At 33.7% G+C, this 7,500-nt stretch overlaps 1 non-coding gene across 1 annotated transcript; it reads right to left on the bottom strand.

Moving 5' to 3' along the window:
• Nucleotides 1-7,190: 7,190 nt before the first annotated feature.
• On the bottom strand, nucleotides 7,191-7,278 carry TRNAS-GCU (transfer RNA serine (anticodon GCU)). The gene has a single exon. It is a non-coding gene; the product is annotated as a tRNA-Ser (tRNA).
• Nucleotides 7,279-7,500: the final 222 nt, after the last annotated feature.

The raw sequence follows: 7,500 nt of genomic DNA, 5'->3' as shown, positions 1-7,500 counted from the left end.
CGGCTTACTAATGGGATGCCCTGATACGTTACAAAATTTCGCTTTAGCCAATGATCTAATTAGAGGAATTATTGGGACTCTAGTCTCGAATTTCTTAATAGTAGTATCTATTAGAAATAAATTCTCTAGCATTTGACTCCTTACTACCGAAGGGTTTAGTTGTACACGCGAAAGATAGCCCAGAAAGTAGAAAGAATAATTGTATAATTGATTTATATGGATACTCTCAGGTTGAGACACAAGTAAAAAATGACATTGCCATAAATTGACAAGGTGATATTTCCATTTCTTCATCAGAAAATGAGTCCCTTTTGAAGCCAGAATCGCTTTTCCTTGATATCTGACATAATGCATGAAAGGATCCTTGAACAACCATAGGGTCTTCTGAAAATCATTACGAAGCACTACTAAAAGATGTTCTATTTTTCCATAAAAATGTGTTCGCTCAAGAAGGGTTCCCGAAGATGTTGATCGTAAATGAGAGGATTGTTTACGGAGAAAAACGAATATGGATTCGCATTCATATACATGAGAATTATATAGGAACAAGAAGAATCTTTGATTCCTTTTTGAAAAAAGGGAAATGGATTTCTTTGGAGTAATGAGACTATTCGAATTACGAGACTCGTAGAGAAAAAATCTCAACAAATGCAAAGAGGGAGCATCTTGTATCCAGCAGCGAAGGGTTTGAACCAAGATTTCCAGATGGATGGGGTGGGGTATTAGTATATCTGACACATGATTTTAAATGTGAAAATTTGTCCTCTAAAAAGAGAAATATTGAATGAATAGATCGTATATGAGATTTTGCTATTTCTTTTTCTTCTAGGGAAGATACTAATCGTAGTGAGAATGGAATTTCCACAATGACTGCAAAAACCTCTGACATCATTTGAGAATCAAAATATTTGTTGTTCCCAACAAATAGATTTTGTTTAGAATCTTTAACCGAAAGAATCAAATGATTCTGTTGATGCATTCGAGTAATTAAACGTTTCACAATTAGTGAACTGAATTTATTGTCATAACCGAAAAATTTCCATGGGTTTGTAAAGAATCGATCCATTTAAACCATGATCATGAGCAAGTGCATAGATATACTCCTGAAAGAGAAGCGGATATAGGAAGCATTGTTGTCGAGATCCGTCTATTTCTAAATATCCTTGTAATTCCTCCATTTGAAATGATACTTGAATCAAAAGCATAGAGATTTCTTGGGTTATCAAATAATACATAGTGCGATACGGTCAAAACAAGGTATCAAGGTATATAGTAATAAAAGAATCGATTAAGAAAAGAATGGATACCCCGGAGACAAGGAAGCCAATCAACAGATCCTCCATTTTTCCATCTAATTTTTTGTTTCGTTATAGTTACAAGAGATGACTGGAAATCCTTTATTTTTGCAAGCCGATCGCTCTTTTGACTTTGGAAAAATTCTCTTTATCAGTATACCGTTCTTCTACACATTCGTTTCCACTCCATAATCGAGAAAGAAAAGAATATTTAATAGTTAGGATTCATTAAAAAAAGGAATCGATAATCTACTCACAGGAGAACCCTTTCCCCCATCAGGCACTAATCTATTTTTAACATCTAATTAGATCGGGTAATCATTCGAATTAAGAACAAAAGCTCGTTACTTTTGGTTTCCCTATAATTGGAGCGATAGAGCCCTATCCATTTATTCACTCGATCCAATGGTGAATTGGTTTGGTCCCGTTCCAAGAATCAAAACAAGATTTTGTACCGATTCGGTAAGGATAAAGTATTATCAACAAAATTCTCCATTGATACGACATGCTATTTTTTCCATTCATTCCCTTTCAGGATCAGTCGTGGTCTTACAAACTATACCAATGGTATGGACGAATCCCTTGCTTCATCCAAATGTGTAAAAGATCATAGCCGCACTTAAAAGCCGAGTACTCTACCGTTGAGTTAGCAACCCGGAAAAATATGGTGTGTAGATACGATCGGAATAAAAATAAAACTCAAACCAAGAGATTGGGATTGGATTGCTCGACCCCGTCAAAACATTGAACTAGTAACAAACAAATCTAAAAGAAAATTTGATGATCAATTATGAACATCAAAATGAACAGATTAGATGAAAATACAACGAATTCCCGGATCAATATAGATGGATGCCAAAATTTATGGATCATCCATATTTTTATCAATATTTTTTTTTTTCATTTTTCATTAAGAAGATACTTCTTGTGTCGCAGCGAATCTGGCGAACTCACCATTTGAGTGAAATTGAAATAAAGTAAAGAAATAAAGAAACAAACTTATGAGGCTGGGATAAATGGATCTATTTATCCACGATCAAATTATATTTGATCGATACAACATTGTCAATATGAATTGAATGTTGGTTGAGAAAACAAATTCAATTAAAGAAAATAAGTACTTGTGTTGGATTGACACTACACAGATCAGAAATGAAGTGTGGATGGGGGAATAAATAAGAAAAAAAAAAAAGTAGGAAAAAAAATCTCTAGTTTATTCAATAGAGGTACAATAAACAAGATTGACCCCTTGTTTGTTGGTGGAGTCCCAACGAAAACAATCCGATTGATGGTAATCCCATACCATCATTTTCTAGATCCGATTATTTCATCTATTCACTCGAGATTTTTTTTTCTATCTGTCTCATATCAATAAAAAAAGATTTTTTTTCGTTATCGTTATCTGATATGGGATTATAGAGGAGCAATAGTGAATAGGTATGAATAGAGTAAGAAAAATCGGAGTGGTGGAGAAAGAATTACACAAAGCTCGATAAGATACTGGGCACCCCCCTTTTTTGTTTATTTCATTTATTTCATTTCGTTTGATTAATTCGAAGTTCCTTAAAGACCTCTGCCTTCTTTGAAATATCATGAACAGTTCCTGTAGGTTGAGCGCCTTTTTCAAGGAAATATAGAATAGCAGGAACGTTTGAATAAGTTTGATTCTTTATCGGATCGTAAAAACCCACTTTACGAAGATCTCTTCCTTCTCTTTGGGATCGAACATCAATCGCAATGATTCGATAGATGACTCATTGGGATAGATATAGATGAACAATGCCCCCCCTAGAAACGTATAGGAGGTTTTCTCCTCATACGGCTCGAGAAAGAATGATTCGAGTTTGAATTTATGCTATGCATATCATATAGTGACAAATGTATCCATAAAATCATCAATTAGACTATAAGTTGAGTCGTTTTTTTTGTTCTTCCTTCCTTTCCTTTCCTGAAAAAAAAAAAGAAATATCATTCGTACTCATAACTCAAGTTGGGCAATTCTCAAAGAGCTTAAAGGGAAATCCTTGGACATTTGTTGAGCCGTCTCTAACCTCTTTTATTTGTCCCGCCTAGAATCTCTTTTTCTTCCTCATTCTGATCTAGTTCCAGTTGTTGAGACAATTGAAAATGGTGTTTCCTTGTTCCGGTATCCTTTATCTTTGCTTTGAATCATTGGGTTTAGACATTACTTCGGTGATCCTTAATCGTTTCAAAATGGTCGCAACATACCTTTTGTTATTTCTTTCTATTGAAAGAATCATACGAACGATTGATTCCCCTGTAATACACTTTTGATCAAAATAGTTTTACCAATTCCGGCAAATTTTACTTTGTTTTTTTTTATTCGAAACTTGTTGGAATTTGAACCTTTGGATTTCTATATCGAAGATATACTTACGAAGTTGTTCCAACTTATTGATTGGCACTAACCCTAGATCCTTCCCCTTGATAAATGAATCAATACTTTATACTCGAGCTACATCATGTACTATTTACAACCCCCAATTTTGGGGGGTCCTAGTAGAACAGAACAAACTATGTCGAGCCAAGAGCATCTTCATTGATATATAAAATGGTGGATGCAAGAATCCACAGCCGATCATGTCTTTCAAGTCGCACGTTGCTTTCTACCACATCGTTTCAAACGAAGTTTTACCATAACATTCCTCTAATTTTGAACCGGTATGGAATTGATTCAATATGGAATCCGGAATAGTCATTGGCTCAATCGGTACGCTCAATCGGTACACAGCAGTCCATACTTTTATATTTATATATATATAAATTATATATATAAATAGATATTTATATCTATATTTTGATTTTGATATATATTTTGATATCTATATTATAGATATTTTGATATATATATGGATGGATAGGTATTCATCTAGAGAAGGCCCCACAAGCAAAGACAAAGATTCAATCTTACCCCATATTCGACCGTATGAATGAAACACATTTCTAAAAAAGACGAATAAACGAATTACTTAACACTTCTTTACATCTACATCTTCAACAGATTGTTCGGGACAATCAATCATGAAGGATCCAACTCTTTCTCGAACAACTAAATTAAAGAAAGGTCTTTAATTAGATTCTCAATACTCAATACCGGAACAAAATAAGTCATTAGCCAAATAAGCTATTCCAATGACTCGGAAAAGTCGCAAATGAATCGATTATAGACTAGGTTCATCAATCTCGCGCTTCTTCAAGTATCTAAGGATTGATAAAGGAATCATGAAAAAAGGTTTCAAGAATTTCCTACTTCGACATCATAATTTCCCTACTTCGACATCATTATCATTAATGGAAATAAGTTTTCCTGTAATGACTAAATTTGATCATCATAAGACATAAGAGAAATCCATGTTCCTTTTCCAATTGAATCATTAATGATTTAAAGCAGGTAGATGGATCGAGAAACAAATTCAATTTATTTGTTTTCATGGGGATGGGATGGATGGAAAAAAGCTCTCATGTAAGATAAGATTAAGGTTGTTATTCTTCCATCTGATTGATAAAACCAGAACCGTAGGAGTATGATCTTTCCGTATCCATCAGATACACAGAACAATTGTCAACGGGAGTAATCATAGATATTTAAGGTAAGGTATCAAAGATCTTTTTCACCGCAGCCGAAATACCGGTATCACTGAAATAGAACAAACAATAACAATACATGTAGGCATGGTTCATTTTATACAGATTTTGCTTTACTTTAGGTTTAGTAACCCTTCCATAAATTCTATCAAGTCAAAAGTAAAGTGAATGGAATATATGAATCTTCCTCCCAATCACTACATTGACTTCCAATTATTTATTGTAGCCAGATGCAAAAAAAAAAAAAGCAATTAGGCTCAAAGAAAAAAAATCTGTTCCATATTGCACTTTATTGTTTATTAATGAGATCCGGACGACACAGATATTGAAAAATTGATACCTTCCATTGCCGATTAACTCGAATTCTATGGGGATCATGAATCATACCCCAAGACAATCAAATAATAAAAGATCCTCTTGCGGTATGTTATATTATCTTGTATAGGTACAAAGCAAAATGGGTCCAGATCAATTCGTTGTTCTTAATTTTGATTTTACCCCACCCACACCCAGTCTTAAGAACTTTAATCCCAGTGATGTAATTAGTCCCAAGAACTCCCTCCTGTTTAGGATTCAGGATCCACATAGAATTAGTCATTTTGACTAACATGTTTAGTTTCGAAAAAATAGAGATCTTATCTTTCGCATTTCAACTTAGAATGCATCATGTGAGAATCAAAATATAATAGATGGGCATAAAGTTTCTATAAGTGACTAACTTACCCCAATATGAATATGAGTAGAGCGGGACGGGCATACACTGAACGGCCCATCCCATTTTTTTTTTAATTCAACTTTGATCTATGTTCCCATCCTACCTAATATCAAAAAGGTAAAAGATGTTTATTTCCATCCGCAATTTATACTCGATTCTTTTTCTTACAATTGGAAATCGAAAGGAATCTATGATTCATAGAAGAATCATTAGAACTCAGAAAGAAAAATTGGATCATATTGTATCCAACCTTATACCTTATACTCTTAAACAGAAGATTGTTAAAGAGAACAATCTTTGTTTTGATAGAAGCGGTCTGGGACGGAAGGATTCGAACCTCCGAGTAACGGGACCAAAACCCGCTGCCTTACCACTTGGCCACGCCCCATTTAGATTTCAATTCGACACTAATAAACACTAATATTGTTATTGGTTATTCGTCAATTCCAGCCCAAATATCTATGGAATAGGTTGTTGCTAGGATTCTATACGTGTAAATGTAGAATGAAAATGAATTCATTGATCATTCCATATAAGTCAATTAAGATATTGTATGAAAGTATGATTCCTTCTATTCTCATTTGAGAATTGAAGGATTTTTGATTGGGGGAAGTTCAAAGAAAAAGAAAGAAGGATTTTTTGTCTTCTCTTCTTTCTTAATTTTTCCCTTATATCAATAACTCAATAAAAATGAAATTATCTCCAAGAACGAAATATTTCTTATGCTTAATATCTTTAGTTTGATCTGTATCTGTCTTAATTCTGCCCTTCATTCGAGTAGCTTTTTCTTCGCCAAATTGCCCGAAGCTTATGCTTTTTTCAATCCAATCGTAGATTTTATGCCAGTCATACCTGTGCTCTTTTTTCTCTTAGCCCTTGTTTGGCAAGCTGCTGTAAGTTTTCGATGAGATCTTTAATACTGTCCTAGAAACATTCATATTCATGATTTATTCGATAAAATAAATTCAACTCTAACATAACAATTGATAAGATCAGATAAGTCTTACATTATGAACCCTCGATTCAAAGATTGAAATTCTTTTGCTTTTTGATAGCCGCGATGAATCTGGATCACCTAATTTCCGCATTATGCCCTTCCAGTTCCAGGGGTCAAAGACCCCATTATGGTACCCCATAATACCTAATTGGGGTATGACAAGATAATTTTGGTAACAAAGGAATTCCTGCAAATTCCTTTCTTTTCTAGAAACCACTTTTTCATTTCTTTTCTTGGTGTCAAGGATATGTGGTACAAAAATAGAGAATCTATTCCCTTATTTCCTTTGCAAAAAACAAAAAAAAAATGATCTTGGAGATTGTGCAATGCTTACTCTCAAACTCTTCGTTTACACAGTAGTGATATTCTTTGTTTCTCTCTTCATCTTCGGATTCCTATCTAATGATCCAGGACGTAATCCTGGACGTGAGGAATAAAAAAATCAGAGATTTTTCATTATTTCCTTGCTTGATTTCTGCATTTTCCTATGCTTTTCTCTATTCCAGACATTTAACTATGATAAAGGACTTGATATTTTTTCGAATTCGAAAGATAAATCTCAAGTGATCCGAGGGAACGGAGAAAGAGGGATTCGAACCCTCGGTACGAACAGCTCGTACAACGGATTAGCAATCCGTCGCTTTAGTCCACTCAGCCATCTCTCCCAATTACAAAAAGATAATTCATATGCGACGCCTGAAGTAAATATTGATCAAAGTCTTTCTTTATCTTTATTTATTTATTTTATACATTTATTTATACTTACTATATTATACTTACTATATATATACGAATTATCTTTATTTATTTATTTTATACATTTATTTATACTTACTATATTATACTTACTATATATATACGAATTTTATCCGCAATTCAATTTGGAT

This window comes from Tasmannia lanceolata, unplaced genomic scaffold (genome assembly GCF_043159265.1).
Source record: "Tasmannia lanceolata isolate RefF3 unplaced genomic scaffold, GAP_Taslan_0.1 ptg001137l, whole genome shotgun sequence".
Taxonomy (NCBI): Eukaryota; Viridiplantae; Streptophyta; class Magnoliopsida; order Canellales; family Winteraceae; genus Tasmannia; species Tasmannia lanceolata.
Note: the sequence above shows the minus strand (reverse complement) of the source record. Positions and strands in the feature narration are given on the sequence as shown.